We start from the raw sequence: 19212 nt of genomic DNA on the forward strand, positions 1-19212 counted from the left end.
TTTTGTCTGAAATTAGACGTTGTCAGGGTTATTTCAAATCTTCCCCTTTCAAACGTGAAGTCTCGAAATTTAGTCCAGAACAGGAGATGCCTCCAGAATCGGAATCCGATAAAGAAGCCGATATCGAAGCCTTTTCCTTGTTGTGCTGGAATTGCCGCAAGGAAGGTCACAGGTATCAGGACTGTGTAGCCAAAAGAAGAGTTGTTTTGTTACGGATGCGGAGCTGCCAACACATACAAAACAAGTTGTGACAAGTGTTCAAAAAACTACAGAGCGGGCGGGTCGATGCCGCCATACAAACAGAAGGCCTCCAGTGGCGTTCGGAGCCAAGCAACGATGACCGATCAATAGAGCATGCAGCTACAGTTGCACCAACATTTTTCCCTGACGTACAAATATCCCCAGACTGTCCTTTGCTTCATAGCAAAATTCCAATATTAGGAAAAATTGATGTCCCGTATGTAAATAATGAACAAAAATTAGAAAAGCGAAAAACGCGAAGTTCCGTCCGAATGAAATCATTTTGGCAAGAGGTCAAAACGTTGTAAAGCCGGACTGGAATATATTAACTCTCTACCTGCAGGACCAAAGATCCTCGACCCTTTTAACAATTCGCATGTTCGATCGTACCGTTTGCGGACTGTTAGACTCTGGCGCATCGATAAGTTGTGTCGGTGGAAAACTAGCCAGTGACATAATTAACAGTAAAGAATTGAAGTCGATAAAAGGCATCGCTACAACTGCTGATAGAACATCTCAGCAGATAGTTGGTCATTTAAAAGTTGTTGTAGAATAAACGACGTTAAAATACCTTTAAAAATCTACGTGGTACCTTCGCTGAAGCAAAATTTTTATTTAGGCATAGATTTCTGGAAACTTTACGATTTGCTTCCGAAATGCATTAATATATCATCACTAGAATCCGATCCCGACCGTAAGGTTAATGCTGATCAGCATAAATTATCCGAGTTTGACAAAGCCAAATTAACGAACGTCATTAATTGTTTTCCGTCTTTCACTCAAGAAGGTCTCGGCAAGACCAACTTGATAACGCATTCAATCGATGTCGGAACGGCTAAACCGATAAAACAACGACACTTTCCTGTCTCACCCGCAGAAGAAAAGGCCATGTATGCCGAGATTGACTGAATGTTACAATTGGGTGTGATAGAGGAGTCCGAAAGTTCGTGGTCTTCTCCTATTGTAATGGTGACGAAACCCGGAAAAGTTAGGATTTGTCTCGATTGCCGAAAGGTAAACAGTTTCACGGAAAATGATGCCTACCCTCTTCCCCAGATAGCGGGAATTTTAAGTCGTTTGCCTAAGGCGGAATTCATATCCAGCCTTGACCTTAAGGATGCCTATTGGCAGGTTTTCACTGTCCCTGGTAGACCGCTCTACCAGTTTAAGGTTATGCCTTTTGGGCTGTGCAATGCCACTAGTACAATGTTCCGTTTAATAGACAAGGTTGTGCCAGCTCATCTCAGAAACGAGGTGTTCATTTACCTTGACGATTTATTGGTAGTTTCTTCCAGCTTTGAGAGACATCTTGAAGTTCTCAGAGAGATCGCGCTGCAGATAAAGCGTGCAGGTTTGACGATCAATATTGGCAAAAGTCACTTCTGTATGCTTCGTGTGCGATATCTAAGACATATAATCGGCGATGGTGGAATACGCACCGACCCAGAAAAGGTGGCCGCAATTACTAATTTCCGTTACCAAAGACTTTACGCAGTCTACGAAGTTTTATGGGTTTGTGTGGGTGGTATCGTAAGTTTGTTCTTAATTTCGCTTCACTCTCAGCTCCTTTAACAGACTTAATGACCACAAAACGAAGGTTTAGTTTAACCGACAAGGTCATAAAAGCTTTCGAAGGCTTAAAACTTTCACTCAGCCAGGCTCCAGACCTTATGCAGCCCCGACTTTACAAAGCCTTTCGCGATACATTGCGACGCTAGTAAAACAGGGATAGGCGCAGTACTAGTAAAGCTGTCGGAAGAAGGAGACGAACGGCCTTTTGCTTTCTTTTCAAAGAAGCAGCGTAATTATACTGTCACCGAGCAAGAATGCCTAGCGGCGATAGCAGCTCTTAAGAATTTTAGGGCGTATGTGGAGGGACATCAATTTAAAATCATAACAGATCATGCCTCATTGAAGTGGCCATTGTCAAATCACGACCTAAATTCACGACTAGCTCGATGGGCTTTAGCTTTACAAAGATTCATATCTTTCACAATTGAACATCGAAAGGGTTCTCTAAATATTGTTCCCGACTCACTTTCCCGTGTTAACGAAGACGTGGTAGCTGCTATAGACTTACGCGAAGGATTTTAGTGGACATGAAATCAGAGCATTTCCAATCAGCTGAGTTAGTTTCTCTTGTAGAAAAGGTAAAAGCCAATCAAGAAAATTTTCCTGATCTTAAGTCTGACAGTGGTTATGTTTATCGGAAAGCCAGACATTTAACGGGAGAGCAAGTTCATGATGAGTATGCACGGAAGCTCTGGATACCTAAAGAACTGGTTCCAGAAATCCTCTCGCGAGCTCACGATAGTCCTTTATCTTCTCACGGTAGCATATACAAAACGATTGAGAGAGTAAGGCGATACTATTTTTGGCCTGGCCTTGTTCCAGATGTAAAGGCTTATATAAATGCCTGCGAAGTGTGCAAAACCACTAAAGCTCCAAATTGTGTATTGCGACCGCCATTAGGAAAAACGCCGGAAAGTCAGCGATTTTTCTAACGGTTGTTCATAGATTTCCTTGGACCTTATCCCAGATCCAGAAGTGGAAATATCGGTATATTTATCGTGCTCGACAATTTTTTCAAAATATGTCTTTCTCAAACCCGTAAGGAAAATAGATACAAGTGCAGTTATAAAATATCTAGAAGGAGTTGTTTATGGCATATGGGACTCCTGAAACAGTGGTGTCCGACAACGGCTCACAATTTCGCTCTTACGCTTTTCGGAAATTAGAGCAGCAATACGGCAATACGCATACGCTGACGGCCGTTCATTCGCCTCAGGCTAATGCGTCCGAGCGCGTTAACCGCTCTGTAATTTCTGCAATTAGGGCTTATCTTCGACCTGACCAAAAGGACTGGGACGAGTATCTCCACAGAATATATTGCGCGTTGAGATCGTCCGTTCATGCTAGTTTGGGAACCTCTCCCTACTACATGGTCTTCGGACAACATATGATTACATCCGGTGGTACATATTCTTTGTTAAGAAAGTTAAATTTACTAGATGATCGTTCTTTTGAAATTCAATCGTCAGGATTCATTTGAAATAGTTCGAGATAAAGCTTGCAAGTTAATGCAGGAAAAGCACGATATAAACGAGAAGCGATATAATCTTCGCTCTAGAGTTGTGTCTTTCGAAGAAGGGCAAAGAGATTTACAGTCGAAATTTTAAACAAAGCTGTTTTCAAACTGGCTACAACGCAAAATTCGGTCCTTCCTTTGTGAAAGCGAAGATTTACAGGGTCGAATTATAGGTACCTATCATGCAAAAGATATTCGACAATAACGTGTCTTGAGTCGGTATCTGTCTAGTGTAACCCTAGCCAGATTTTCCGGGGGGGCTTTGTAGCGACGCCTGAAGAACGTTTGTTTGTTTTGGCTTGAAAACTGGTGCTTATTTTTGTATTTAGCGACTTTTGGAGAGTAGCCAAATGCCTAGCCAAATTTAGTGTCGGAAATTAGTGTTTAGCAAAAAAATACTAATTAGTATTTTTGCGGGTGATGCCAGATAGTTCCACAATCGGCTGTTGCTGAGAAGCTTGTCTTAAGCCGAAATGGCGATTTTCAGCTGGCAGAAATTTCTGGAAAAGGCCGAAACCGACGTCGCATGATTTTTTTGAACTTCCTTCTTAATTAAACCGGCGTGGCAGTCAGACGTGTGAAATTTATTCGTTCCCATTCGGCAAAGTGGTGAAAAAGATATACTCGCGGTATTTCGATGTTCTTGCAAAGTGATTTTTCCGCGAACAATTCAAGCGAAGAAGTGAGTTGTGTGGGTTTTCTCGCTAAATATTTTCAAGTGCTGAATTTTCGATTTCTTTTAAAAAGCTGAAATTTTACGTTTCCCGATACGGCCGCCAACGCCGCCACGGTATACCAGCACAAGCGCATGTGCAAGGGGGCCCAGTTAATTTTCGCCAATTTTCCGGGAGCACCCACATCGGCCGGCAGTCCAAATCTGGCCTGTGGAGCACCCACGCTGCGTGCATATCAGCCAACAAGGCTACACTGGAAGAAATTTCTAAACATGTGTTAACGTAAATAAAAAAAATTATTAGAAGAATGCGATTGAGTATTGAAGTGACAATTATGTTATAGAAAAAAAAAAAAAAAAAAAAAAAAAATTTAATTTAATTAAATAATTATAAGATTTAAATTAAGTTATGATTCATCTAGTGCTTGGTTAATTTACGGTTCCTATCTCCTGCAAAAGTTTTTCTTAAATTCGTTTTGATTCAAATAAAAACGAAATTAATTAGAAAATGTTTTTGAGTGCACATATAATATAGTATATATTATATTATATTATTTTATTATATAAAATAATAACCATGTCAAAGCAGAATGCCTTGATTTCTTTTCCAGCCTGCCTGCGTCGGAAGATCGATCGTCCGCCGAGGAACCAACTGTGTGAGTTGTTTTACCTTTAATTCAAATTATTAAAACTAAGATATTAAATTCTCATAAACAAAAATAAATTATATATATATATCAAAGCCGAAAATTTAAGAAAGCCATTACTTCTAAAATTAACTATGGAAAAAAAAATTTATTAAAAAAAAAATGAATTTACACTAAGAATTTTTTCTTTTTAAAAATAAATTATTTATTTTAACAAAATTAAAAGTAATTAATTAGCGAACCACTGATGAATGATGAATTAAGAATGAATATTAATAATCCTAAAAGAACAAATTATTGAATTTCCTTTGAACATAAAACTATTTTTTCTATAGATCATATTGTTTAATATATACAATACTTATTTTCAACTATTTTTACTATACATATGTACTTTACATTAATAATTATATACACCTGTGTAGCCCAGTATTTACCCATGAGGTTTAACGCTTATTATGTTTTATCTTTTCTCGAAATTGTTTTCTCGTTTCTAAATTATCTAAGAAAGATTAAAATATGTTCATAGCAATTGAAATAATGATTAAAATGAAAGCTTAAAGAAATCTAAATATGCTTGAACTCAGCTGATGTCTCTGCGGTCCTAGGGTGTACCTGAGATGCTGAAGTCATGCTCTCTAGCAGCAGGTGGTCATAGGTAGGGTGGGCAATATGCGAGCCAAATTACATCTAAGGCGTCGCAAACAACAAATTTCTCTCTCTTTCGTTTACACTGTCCCCTTTCATTGGTTTCTCAAAACTCTGCTTTTCTGAATTATGCATCTTTCTTCTTTCGGTTAAGTATGTAGCTTTTGATATTGTCGCATGCACGCTCAATTCTGATTTTATTAATAGTAATACGTATAGACAATGGCAAGATCTGTACAAGCAAGACCTCCACCCCCCAAGCCGGCGAGCTAGAGCCGGAATATTTAGCGTGCCCAGCCAATACAGATCCTTGAAAACATTAAAGTACTTTGCGCTACATGCTTACACGCTACAGTTATAATTAATAATTATTAATAAGAAAAGTGGCGCCCAAACGTGTAGGCCTTAATGAATACAGTTTAATTCATTGGCAGATGCATAAATTTAACAATCTTTAACATTTTCTTTACTCTTTTTAAAATTTTTCCTAAATTTTTAATTATTCCTGGAAAACAGTTCAGTGACTATTAGTATTTCTGACTGTCCGAAAATTATAAATTAACTTGAGAGAATTTTTTTTTCTATCAATAGCAGAAAGGACAAGGTGTCTTGATTTGAGGAAAGCAGAGGAATAAGCCAGAACTAGCTAGATTTTCTGTCCCGGAATCAAATACCGAGTCATTGAGCTAATCACCTTATGAGTATTAAATTAGTACATATACTTCTCTATACGGAAAATATTGGCATTACTCACGAGCAGTGCCATATCCAGAAAAGATGTTATGAACAAAATTTTTTCCCTTCTTGAGACTAGAGGATTTATATTCTTTTAATCCGGAGTTGGAGTACAAGCAAGTATGTTCTAGAACAATCCGCTGACCAAGTCCATATAAAGTAACAAAACCCCTCTTTCCTTTCTTCGTCTTTTTTTCCTAATTTCTAAGAAATTTTATAAAAATATAGATACCCTTCGTCCCAGAGCAAGGTGCTAATAGAACCCCAAGCGAGCTGAGTCAACCGTTCAATTCTCAACAGTTCGGAAGTGGTTTCAAAAGGATCGATACGAGAAGTTACTTTAGCTCCGTGCTCTCCTGCGTCGCTACGAAGTGCCGATGCGAATTTATTAAATCGAACAGATAAAGTAGTTCATATTTTGAACGGCTGGAAAATAAAATTTTCCGGTGTAGGAGTGTCAGTGAACAATTTTATTTACCCGTTGAAGCACTAACTATGGAGTCGTTGGGCAATAATTTCACTGTACTGTGTAGGAATGCTAGCGTTTTTTCAGGAAAGCTTCATATGAATTCTAATGGCGATATCCACAAAGCTTGTGTTGAAGTTCGATGGGATTAGCTTTTGTTTAGCCCTGCGTCTACAGATTCGACCGAGTAGGGCCGGTGGTGATCTTGAGGAGTTGATTAGGAACCCCAAACAAAGTCAAACGAAACTTTTGATAGTTTCTATGACACCATTTCAAGTCTAATCGATCAATTAGAGCAGCCTTGGATGCCTCTCCAGCTCATTCGGGTTCTCCGAAACAATCTTCGTCCCGAAATTAGACATGAAATCTTGAATATCGACATTCAATCAGTTTCAGAACTGAGGGAGATTTGTCGCAGGCGTGAAGCGTTTTTTGTCTGATGTTAGACGTTGTCAGGGTTATTTCAAATCTTCCCCTTTCAAACGTGAAGTCTCGAAATTTAGTCCAGAACAGGAGATGCCTACAGAATCGGAATCCGATAAAGGAAGCCGATATCGAAGCCTTTTCCTTGTTGTGCTGGAATTGCCGCCAGGAGGTCACAGGTATCAGGACTGTAGCCGAAAGAAGAGTTTTTGTTACGGATGCGGAGCTGTCAACACATACAAAACAAGTTGTAACAAGTGTTCAAAAAACTACAGAGCGGGCGGGTCGATGCCGCCATACAAACAGAAGGCCTCCAGTGGCGTTCCGGAGCCAAGCAACGATGACCGATCAATAGAGCATGCAGCGACGGTTGCACCAACATTTTTCCCTGACGTACAAATATCCCCAGACTGTCCTTTGCTGCATAGCAAATTCCAATATTAGGAAAAATTGATGTCCCGTATGTAAATAATGAACACGAATTAGAAAAGCGAAAAACGCGAAGTTCCGTCCAAATGAAATCATTTTTGGCAAGAGGTCAAAACGTGTAAGCCGGACTGGAATATATTAACTCATACCTGCAGGACCAAAGATCCTCGACCCTTTTTATCAATTCCGCATGTTCGATCATACCGTTTACGGACTGTGAGACTCTGGCGCGTCGATAAGTTGTGTCGGTGGAAACCTAGCCAGTGACATAATTAACAGTAAAGAATTGAAGTCGATAAAAGGCATCGCTACAACTGCTGATAGAACATCTCAGCAGATAGTTAGTCATTTAAAGTTGTTTGTAGAATACAACGACGTTAAAACACCTTTAAAATCTACGTGGTACCTTCGCTGAAGCAAAATTTGTATTTAGGCATAGATTTCTGGAAACTTTACGATTTGCTTCGAAATGCATTAATATATCATCACTAGAATCCGATCCCGACCGTAAGGTTAATGCTGATCAGCATAACTTTTATCCGGTTTGACAAAGCCAAATTAACGAACGTCATTAATTGTTTTCCGTCTTTCACTCAAGAGGTCTCGGAAGGCATTGGATAACGCACTCAATCGATGTCGGTACGGCTAAACCGATAAAACAACGACACTTTCCTGTCTCACCCCGCAGTTGAAAAGGCCACGTATGCCGAGATTGACAAAATGTTACAATTGGGTGTGATAGAGGAGTCCGAAAGTTCGTGGTCTTCTCCTATTGTAATGGTGACGAAACCGGAAAAGTTAGGATTTGTCTCGTTGCCGAAAGGGTAAACAGTTTTACGGAAAAGGATGCATACCCTTTTCCCCAGATATTGGGAATTTTAAGTCGTTTGCCTAAGGCGGAATTCATATCCAGCCTTGACCTTAAGGATGCCTATTGGCAGAATTCATCACGAGGCAAGACGGCTTTCACTGTCCCTGGTCTACCAGTTTAAGGTTATGCCTTTTGGGCTGTGCAATGCCACTAGTACAATGTCCCGTTTAATGGACAAGGTTGTGCCAGCTCATCTCAGAAACGAGGTGTGCATTTACCTTGACGATTTATTGGTAGTTTCTTCCAGCTTTGAGAGACATCTTGAAGTTCTCAGAGAGATCGCGCTGCAGATAAAGCGTGCAGGTTTGACGATCAATATTGGCAAAAGTCACTTCTGTATGCTACGTGTGCGATATCTAGGTCATATAATCGGCGATGGTGGAATACGCACCGACCCAGAAAAGGTGACCGCAATTACTAATTTTCCGTTACCGAAGACATTACGCAGTCTACGAAGTTTTATGTGTTTGTGTGGGTGGTATCGTAAGATTGTTCTTAATTTCGCTTCACTCTCAGCTCCTTTAACAGACTTAATGACCACAAAACGAAGGTTTAGTTTAACCGACGAGGCCATAAAAGCTTTCGAAGGCTTAAAACTTTCACTCAGCCAGGCTCCAGTTTTATGCAGCCCCGACTTTACAAAGCCTTTCGCGATACATTGCGACGCTAGTAAAACAGGGAATGGCGCAGTACTAGTACAGCTGTCGGAAGAAGGAGACGAACGGCCTGTTGCTTTCTTTTCAAAGAAGCTGAACAAGGCTCAGCGTAATTATACTGTCACCGAGCAAGAATGCCTTGCGGCGGTAGCAGCTCTTAAGAATTTTAGGACGTATGTGGAGGGACATAAATTTAAAATCATAACAGATCATGCCTCATTGAAGTGGCTAATGTCTAATCACGACCTAAATTCACGACTAGCTCGATGGGCTTTAGCTTTACAAAGATTCATATCTTTCACAATTGAACATCGAAAGGGCTCTCTAAATATTGTTCCCGACTCACTTTCCCGTGTTAACGAAGACGTGGTAGCCGCTTTAGACTTACGCGAAGGATTTTTAGTGGACATGAAATCAGAGCATTTCCAATCAGCTGAGTATGTTTCACTTGTAGAAAAGGTAAAAGCCAATCAAGAAAATTTTCCTGGTCTTAAGTCTGACAGTGGTTATGTTTATCGGAAAGCCGAACATTTAACGGGAGAGCAAGTTCATGATGAGTATGCCTGGAAGCTCTGGGTACCTAAAGAACTGGTTCCAGAAATCCTCTCACGAGCTCACGATAGTCCTTTCTCTTCTCACGGTGGCACACCCAAGACGATCGAGAGAGTAAGGCGATACTATTTTTGGAATGGCCTTGTTCCAGAAGTAAAGGCTTATATAAATGCCTGCGAAGTGTGCAAAACCACTAAAGCTCCAAATTGTGTATTTCGACCGCCATTAGGAAAAGCGCCGGAAAGTCAGCGATTTTTCCAACGGTTGTTCATAGATTTCCTTGGACCTTATCCCAGACCCAGAAGTGGAAATATCGGTATATTTATCGTGCTCGACCATTTTTCAAAATATGTCTTTCTCAAACAAACAACGGCTGACAATTTCACTCTTACGCTTTTCAGAAATTGGTGCAGCAATACGGCATTACGCATACGCTGACGGCCGTTCATTCGCCTCAGGCTAATGCGTCCGACCGCGTTAACCGCTCTGTAAATTCTGCAATTAGGGCTTATCTTCGACTAAAAGGACTGGGACGAGTATCTCCACAGAATATATTGCGCGTTGAGATCGTCCGTTCATGCTAGTTTGGGAACCTCTCCTACTACATGGTCTTCGGACAACATATGATTACATCCGGTGGTACATATTCTTTGTTAAGAAAGTTAAATTTACTAGATGATCGTTCTTTGAAATTCAATCGTCAGGATTCATTTGAAATAGTTCGAGATAAAGCTTGCAAGTTAATGCAGGAAAAGCATGATATAAACGAGAAGCGATATAATCTTCGCTCTAGAGTTGTGTCTTTCGAAGAAGGGCAAGAGATTTACAGTCGAAATTTTAAACAAAGCTATTTTCAAACTGGCTACAACGCAAAATTCGGTCCTTCCTTTGTGATAGCGAGGGTTCGAAGAAAGTTAGGAAACTCTTATTACGAATTGGAAGATTTACAGGGTCGAATTATAGGTACCTATCATGCAAAAGATATTCGACAATAACGTGTCTTGAGTCGGTATCTGTCTAGTGTAACACTAGCCAGATTTTCCGGGGGCTTTGTAGCGGCGCCTGAAGAACGTTTGTTTGTTTTGGCTTGAAAACTGGTGCTTATTTTTGTATTTAGCGACCTTTGGAGAGTAGCCAGATGCCTAGCCAAATGTAGTGTCGGAAATTAGTGTTTAGCAAAAAAAATACTAATTAGTATTTTTGCGGGTGATGCCAGATAGTTCCACAATCAGCTGTTGCTGAGACGCTTGTCCTAAGCCGAAATGGCGGATTTTTCAGCTGGCAGAAATTTCTGGAAAAGGCCGAAACCGACGTCGCATGATTTTTGAACTTCCTTCATAATTAAACCGGCGTGGCAGTCAGACGTGTGAAATTTATTCGTTCCCATTCGGCAAAGTGGTGAAAAAAAATATACACGCGGTACTTCGATGTTCTTGCAAAGTGATTTTTCCCGCGAACAATTCAAGCAAAGAAGTAAGTTGTGTGGGTTTTCTCGCAAAATATTTTCAAGTGCTGAATTTTCGATTTCTTTTAAAAAGCTGAAATTTTACGTTTCCCGATACGGCCGCCAACGCCGCCACGGCATACCTGCACAAGCGCATGTGCAAGGGGCCAATTAACTTTCGCCAATTTTCCGGGGAGCACCCACATCGGTTGGCAGTCCAAATCTGCCCTGTGGAGCACCCACGCTGCCCAGCGATTCGGATCCGCCCGGAGGAGCACCCCATTGACCGGCGATCTGCAGTCGCCCTGAGGAGCACCCGCCTTTGCCAAACCGCAGTGCCTTAGGGAGCACCCCAATTTTTTTAAGTGATCAGCAGGAGCAGGGAGCACTCTCTCATTTAACTTAACGAGGAATTTCCTCGGCCAGATAAGCATATAGGCTAGGGAAAAAAAATGTCCAATTAGATCGGCCCTAACCCAAATGCAAATTTAAAAAAAATGTAAAAACTACGCTTGGGCTCGATCTTAACCTTATTTGTAACCTAAAAAAAATCCAGCTCGCGAAAAATGTTCACGTGCATATCAGCCAACCAGGCTACACTGGAAGAAATTTCTAAACATGTGTTAACGTAAATCAAAAAAAAAAAAATTATTAGAAGAATGCGATTGAGTATTGAAGTGACAATAATTATATTATAAAAAAAAAAATTTCTTAATTTTTAATAATGGAATTGGTTCATATAATGTTACATTCGTGCTAGTTAATATAATTTTATATTCGTTTATAATTTTGGTAGTAGTAAATTTTATGTTTCTTATTTCTAAAGTGCATTGACTTAATTGTATTATGTTGTTTCCCTGTATCGTTTTGTTGAATATTTCACAATCTTGTTTAATTTGTGTTTTGCTTAAATTATAAGTTATAATGACGTTCGGTTCAATATATTTTATAGATTCATTTTCTGATATAAACGTGTGTTGACAATTCGCTGGTTGATTAGTAAGAATTTGAGAGATACATTGATCAGTGATTATAAATTTTTGGTCTAAACTTGGTGCGTTTTCTAAATAAAAAACAATGTTTTTATCAGTTACAAAATATTCAAAGTTATCATTTATGTCAATTTGTTTGCCTATATTATCTGGGTATTTTATAATTCTATATTTTTGGCTTTCCTTAAATGAAGTTGGTATATGAACTAAAATAAAAGTGTCTTTAGTTTGGCTACTTATTCAAGCTGAAGTTTTGATTGATAAGAGTTTTCTTCGTCTATGTCATCCAACTCTTCATGATTCAATATTTTAGGATTGAATATTCTATTCTTGTTAATTGTAATCCCATTTGTAAATCTTCAATATACTCATGGAAAATGTTTAATGAATATCTAAAAATTTGTAATGCATCTATTTCTTCATCTTTCACAAGTCTTTTTTATGTCTTCGGATTGTTTATTTATTACTGTAACTATTTCATTGAAATCTTTATTTTCAATTACTTGATATTGTAAATTTTATAATTTATCTTTTAGCTCTTTTTTATCGCCTTCTGTTAATGTTCCAAAAAAGTATTTATAAGCAGTTCCTACAATATTAATTAATCCTCGTTTTTGTCTTTGTGTAGAAATAATTCCCTTGATTTCATGTTTTAGTTGTTTTAGTGCTAAGCAATATCTGGTACGTAATTAAAGTTGTTTTCGTATTTCATAAGGTCCTGGTATGTTTCTAGTATTTTTGTTTGATTAATCTGTATCATATGATGTTCGTAACTTAAAGGTATTTTTACAATCCCTGTGTTCAGAAGTAAATAACCGTTATTTGAAGTGATAGGTGTAATACTAATTTGTTAAGCTGTTGTCGATGTTACATTCGTCCACGTCATTATCGAGATCATTTTCAAGATCAGAGTCAGTATTGTCAGATTCCCTGGAATGATTAGAGATTATGCGCTTTAGCTTTTTTAAATTCACTTATATGTTTTATTACTTTATGACCCCTATTAGTTTTCTTGCCATGCTTTTCGTCTTTCTGTTCTAATGCTCCTGTCTTTTGAATGGATTTACTAATTTCGCTTTACGTTTCATATATTTTTCAACTTTGGTATATCTAAGATCTACTTCATGTTCCTCACGATTTTTATTAATTTTATCTATTTTATGTTCTTTTTGTTTTTGCATATTTTTACTCGGTTCCATACCATAAAGAAAGATTTGAGCAGGGGTTTTACTAGTGGCATCATGGGTTATTTCGTGATTATAGACATACGTTGCCTTTTCTATATGCATTAATTTGTCTTCAGCATCTGAGAGTGTATTTATGATTCTAAGTTTTTCGTTAATCGTTTTATGAACCCTTTCTATGTCAGCTATACCGTTTTTACTACTAGTGATTTCAATATTAATATTTTCTTTCTGTAGCCAGTTTTGTAAAGATTTCGATACTAGGCCGGGACCTTGATCCATTTTAATAGTTTTCGGTTTACCTATCATACTAAAAATTTCGAGTAATGCTTTTTTACTTTCAATCCAGTCTGTGGTTTTTGTTTCTTAATAGAAATGAATTTTGTATGAATGTCAATACATGTCAAAATGTACGTTGGTCAATAAAATAATAGTCAATAACATATTTATCACGAATATTTTCAATTTCAGGAGTCTTTTCAAAAGGAGTGCAACTTTTCTGTGCTCTGCTTTGCATAAATTACAGGCCTCGCATTTATTATAATGTTTTGAATAAGTTTTTGTGCGTCTGGGAAATAATATTTAGTTTTAAAATCGTCATACGTCTTTTAATGCCTTGGTGTATCGTCTTTTCAGTGTATTTCTAATATTTTTCGTGGAAGTCTGCATATGTGGACAAGTTGGTAAGTATTACTGAAGTTTTCATTAATTTTGTACCAGTGTTTGGTTTAATTAAATCCATATAGGCTCGTTGAAAGATAGCAAAATCTTCGTCATTATTAATGAACATAACAAAATTGTGACCACATATGAATTTTATAATTATATCTTTTCTAAACGGTCAGTCATGTCACTGTGATAGCCTGATTCCATTGCCGCATTAGTGGACTTTTTAAATATGCCTGATTCCATTGGCGCATTAGCATTTAGTTAATGCTACTCCGACATGTGAGTGGCACGAACAGCTGATCTGGGCTTGTTTACTTTTGAATTTTGGCAAATACAAAAGAAATTAATTAAAATTAATGAACATGAGTGAGTTTACTAAACTCTGTAATGCCCAGCAGGACATCTATATTGCGACCGAGACATTTGCCAACTTGGACGACAAAGAAGAGAAGCTGATTGCGTTGTTATGACGGGTTTGCAATGGAGGCCACCACAGTTTCTAAAAAAGGCAAGGATCCCCGTATATGTGGGAGTAATTTTATGCCAGAGATCCAGCAGTAATGCACTGTGGTACTGCGAGTAGAATTTGCAGCGTGCGCTCTAGGTTTCAGTCATTTTTATACGGAATAGATTTCATATTCAAAACACATCAAAACTTGCGCCAACATTGCTTATAGAAAACAGCTGTTGTAGTGGTGGCACGAACAAAATATCGTTGAACATTGGTATTTTCCAGTATTTTTTCTAAAAACTTTCGGGGCGAATGGTTTTTAATCGCATTTAAAAAATCGCATTTATTTTAAATGCGGCATTTAGCCTTATGGGATTCCCTGAGTAAATAAATGCGCATTTGGCTAAATGCGTTTTAATGCGGCAATGGAATCAGGCTATAAATTATTTTGTTAATAGTTTTGTTAAAGTAGGAGAAGGTTGTGAGTGTCTTTATTTCCTTTTTCAAATATTAGTTGGTGATTAAAAACGTTAATAGATCGTTCAGTGATCTGTATGCAATTTCCATTATCTTCTTGTGCACTATGCACTGTTGCTGCAGTAGTTTCTAATTCATCATCATTTTGAAAAACTTCTTCAAATTTTTTTATCTTTAGTTTCCTTTTTGTAATTCTTGATAAAGCATCTGCTACGTCATTCTCTTTTCCTTTAATGTATTTTATTTCATAATCAAACTCTCTAAGTTTAATTTTCCAACGTTGTAACTTCATATTAGGTTCTTTTATATTATGTAACCAAACAAGTGGTTTATAGTCTGAGCATATTTTAAAACTTCTTCCAAAAGATAAGGGCGGAAATATTTGGTTGCCCATACTATAGCTAGTAATTCCTTTTCAATAGCTGCGTAATTTAACTCATGTTCATTTAAAGTTCTACTGGCGAAACAAATAGGCTTACCTTCTTGTGATAAAACAGCACCTAATGCATAATTGCTTGCATCTGTAGTTAAATCAAACTTTTTTCGAAGTCTGAATATGTGAGAATTGGGTCGTTACTTATTAGAGTTTTTAATTTTTCAAATGCTTCGTTATAAGTGGGATCTTTAACATTTATTTTGGCTCCTTTCTTTAAACAAAGTGTCATTGGTTTTGCGATTTTTGCGAAGTCTTTTATGAATTTGCGATAAAATCCGCAAAGGCCTAAAAATGATTTTATTTGTTTCGGAGAGTTTGGAATTTTAAAATCTTGAATAGCTTGAATCTTATTTGGATTTGCTTTGATTCCTTCAGTTGTAATTATTTGTCCTAGAAATTCAGTTTCTCGTTTCATAAACTCACATTTATCTAATTGCAGTTTAAAATTTGATCTGCGAAGACGTTCGAATACTTTTCTAAGAGACTGGATATGCTCTTGCAAAAGAGGTTGAAAATATGACAATATCGTCCAAATACACAAGACAATGGGTACCTATATATATTCGTCATCGTTTGTTATACTTGAAAAAGTTTGATTACGTTCCTCTGTTATATTTATCATTGGGAATTCGTAATTATTTAGAATAATAGTGTTTCTCATGAAATCAATTTTGGCTGAGGTTTCTTTTAGAATTTTTCTTCCTATAAGAATATCATAATGATTTGAAAAGTTTTTTAAAAAAATGTTTGCTTGGATGAAAATAATTTTGGGATGCTAAATTCGATATATTTTTCTAAAGTTACAGATTCTCCTATCGTTTGGACTTTTGTCAAAATATTTTTAGTTGGATGTTTCAAAAGTTTTCGTTTATCAAATTTATGCTTGAGCCTGTGTCAATAAGACAGAGGCATAGTTTGTTATCAATTTTAATTTTTATTGCGATGGTGTTTCTTCCGAGGCTGTTGTCTGAAAATTTTCACTTGTGTCCATTGGCTCAGTTCTACGTTGTTGACCTGAGTCTGAGGTTCGGGCACGTTTTTGGGGGAATATTAGTACTTTGAGTAGTCTGGGCATTTTGTACTTGATTATTTTGAAAAGATCTAGGATAATATTGATGCCAGAAGAATTATTATTATAACTGCTATTATTACCCCAGTTCCTATTTGAGTCGAACTTGTTCTGTCTCTGTTGATTGTTGTTATATCTATTTTGGTAGTTATTATTTTGGATTCTTTCTCCTTGACTATTATCTGACTGATTATTTGGGTTAAAGTTTCTTGCTGATCTAAAATATGGATATTCGTCGTCATCATTAGAGTTTTGCGATGTATATGGGCGGGTATTTAAAGGTTTATCTACAAACAATCCTACAGCTTGGGCAGCTTGTTTTAATTTGAGAGGAGTTGATATGTCTAATTTGCTCAACGTAATATATGTTTGAACTGGCAATTTTTCGCGAATCACTTCAGCTAACGTATCATTCAAAGTTCTTGAAACTAAAACCGTGTTTGATGGATTGTTATCTAAGCTGAGTTTACAACATATTCTACTTGTTTGTTCTTCTAATTCTTCAACAAATCTACGTAAATTATTTTTATATTTAGTCTCACGTAATTCCATAATCATCCGATGTGGAGGTGTTGCGCTGTTGTATTCGCTGATAAGTAAAGTCCTTAATTCCTTTCAGTCCTGTGGTATATTTCTCATCAACAATGTTCGGGCTCGTCCTATTAGAAGGTTTCGGATGGCTGCTTGTATAATTTGATGTTGGGCTTCTGATGTTGTCGGATAATGGTAAACTAGTTCGTCAACTTCCTTTATGAAGAGAGCCAAGTAGAGTGGGTCTCCATTAAATTTGTTTATCTGCTTAAGTTGCAGAAGAAAATGGTTCGTGCCCACGTCTGTAAGAATTTGTGTTGCTTTTGCGGCTGTGGCTGCGGCTGATGTTGATGTTGATGTTGATGGCATTTCCATTTTTACAGTTTATAAATTTTTTTTTTTTTTTTTTTTTTAATTTTTTTGTTTTTACGAAGCGATTTTTTGAAGTCCTTTTTAGGTAGTCACTCGCGAGGATATTACTTGGCAGCGCCAATTAGATTTTTCACTTTGCAATATATTAAAAAAAAGCGATTTTTATTTTAATATACAGTGGAGTTTTATTGGTAATGTCTTAATAGTTAGATTACCAAAATTGAGCTGTCTTTACAATTGCATTATTCTTATAACTATGGCTTTTATCGGTGACAGCGACGCTAGCAGCGAAAGTGGACTTCGATCAGAAGATTTCGATTGGTCAAATTGGTGGCCTGATGGGTGGTTTGTCAGGCTGCATCTTTTGTTTATTAAATTTGTATTGGATTGTTTATGCTGATGAATGGGTTCTCATGCTGGACCCTTTGTTTAAAAGTTTACCACTTGTTTATGTCTGCTGTCGTCGGTAAAGGCGTGTGAAATGTTTATAATAAGGGGACTGTTGATAACAAGCGTGGGAAATGTTTATGTCTAACGGGAAATGTTTATGTCTGATTAATTTGAATAACTCCTATAGTAGGCTCTGAAATGTTATGTTTGACAAATGAATTAATGGGTATCTCGGGATATACAGGTTAAGTGTTATGTTTGACAAATGAAGTAATGGGTATCTCGGGATATACAGGCTGGGTGTTAGGCTTGATGTCTGGAGTATTTGGTAATACTTCACTCGCCCCTCCTTTAGAACATTCAACATCCTTGTTGAATCTAACAAAAATTTCTTTTTTGCTGGCTAGGCGCCTATAGGTAAATATGATGTAAGTAGTGATGGTTAAAACTATAATTATTAAAATTGTGAATACAATCCACTTGTAAACTGTTTCTTGCTTTTCTTGATTACTAATTGATTTCTTAATTTTTAATAATGGAATTGGTTCATATAATGTTACATTCGTGCTAGATAATATAATTTTATATTCGTTTACAATTTTGGTAGTAGTAAATTTTATGTTTCTTATTTCTAAAGTGCATTGACTTAATTGTATTATGTTGTTTCCCTGTATCGTTTTGTTGAATATTTCACAATCTTGTTTAATTTGTGTTTTGCTTAAATTATAAGTTATAATGATGTTCGGTTCAATATATTTTATAGATTCATTTTCTGATATAAACGTGTGTTGACAATTCGCTAGTTGATTAGTAAGAATTTGAGAGATACATTGATCAGTGATTATAAATTTTTGGTCTAAACTTGGTGTGTTTTCTAAATAAAAAACAATGCTTTTATCAGTTACAAAATATTCAAAGTTATCATTTATGTCAATTTGTCTGCCTATATTATCTGGGTATTTTATAATTCTATATTTTTGGGTTTCCTTAAATGAAGTTGGTATATGAACTAAAATAAAAGTGTCTTTAGTTTGGCTACTTATTCAAGCTGAAGTTTTGATTGATAAGAGTTTTTCTTCGTCTATGTTATCCAACTCTTCATGTTTCAATATTTTAGGATTGAATATTCCTATTCTTGTTAATTGTAATCCCATTTGTAAATCTTCAATATACTCATGGAAAATGTTTAATGAATATCTAAAAATTTGTAATGCATCTATTTCTTCATCTTTCACAAGTCTTTTTATGTCTTCGGATTGTTTATTTATTACTGTAACTATTTCATTGAAATCTTTATTTTCAATTACTTGATATTGTAAATTTTATAATTTATCTTTTAGCTCTTTTTTATCGCCTTCTGTTAATGTTCCAAATAAGTATTTATAAGCAGTTCCTACAATATTAATTAATCCTCGTTTTTGTCTTTGTGTAGAAATAATTCCCTTGATTTCATGTTTTAGTTGTTTTAGTGCTAAGCAATATCTGGTACGTAATTAAAGTTGTTTTCGTATTTCATAAAGTCCTGGTATGTTTCTAGTATTTTTGTTTGATTAATCTGTATCATATGATGTTCGTAACTTAAAGGTATTTTTACAATCCCTGTGTTCAGAAGTAAATAACCGTTATTTGAAGTGATAGGTGTAATACTAATTTGTTGAGCTGTTGTCGATGTTACATTCGTCCACGTCATTATCAAGATCATTTTCAAGATCAGAGTCAGTATTGTCAGATTCCCTGGAATGATTAGAGAGATAATGCGCTTTAGCTTT

The sequence above is a fragment of the Drosophila elegans genome, unplaced genomic scaffold (genome assembly GCF_018152505.1).
Source record: "Drosophila elegans isolate 14027-0461.03 unplaced genomic scaffold, ASM1815250v1 contig_153, whole genome shotgun sequence".
Classification (NCBI taxonomy): domain Eukaryota; kingdom Metazoa; phylum Arthropoda; class Insecta; order Diptera; family Drosophilidae; genus Drosophila; species Drosophila elegans.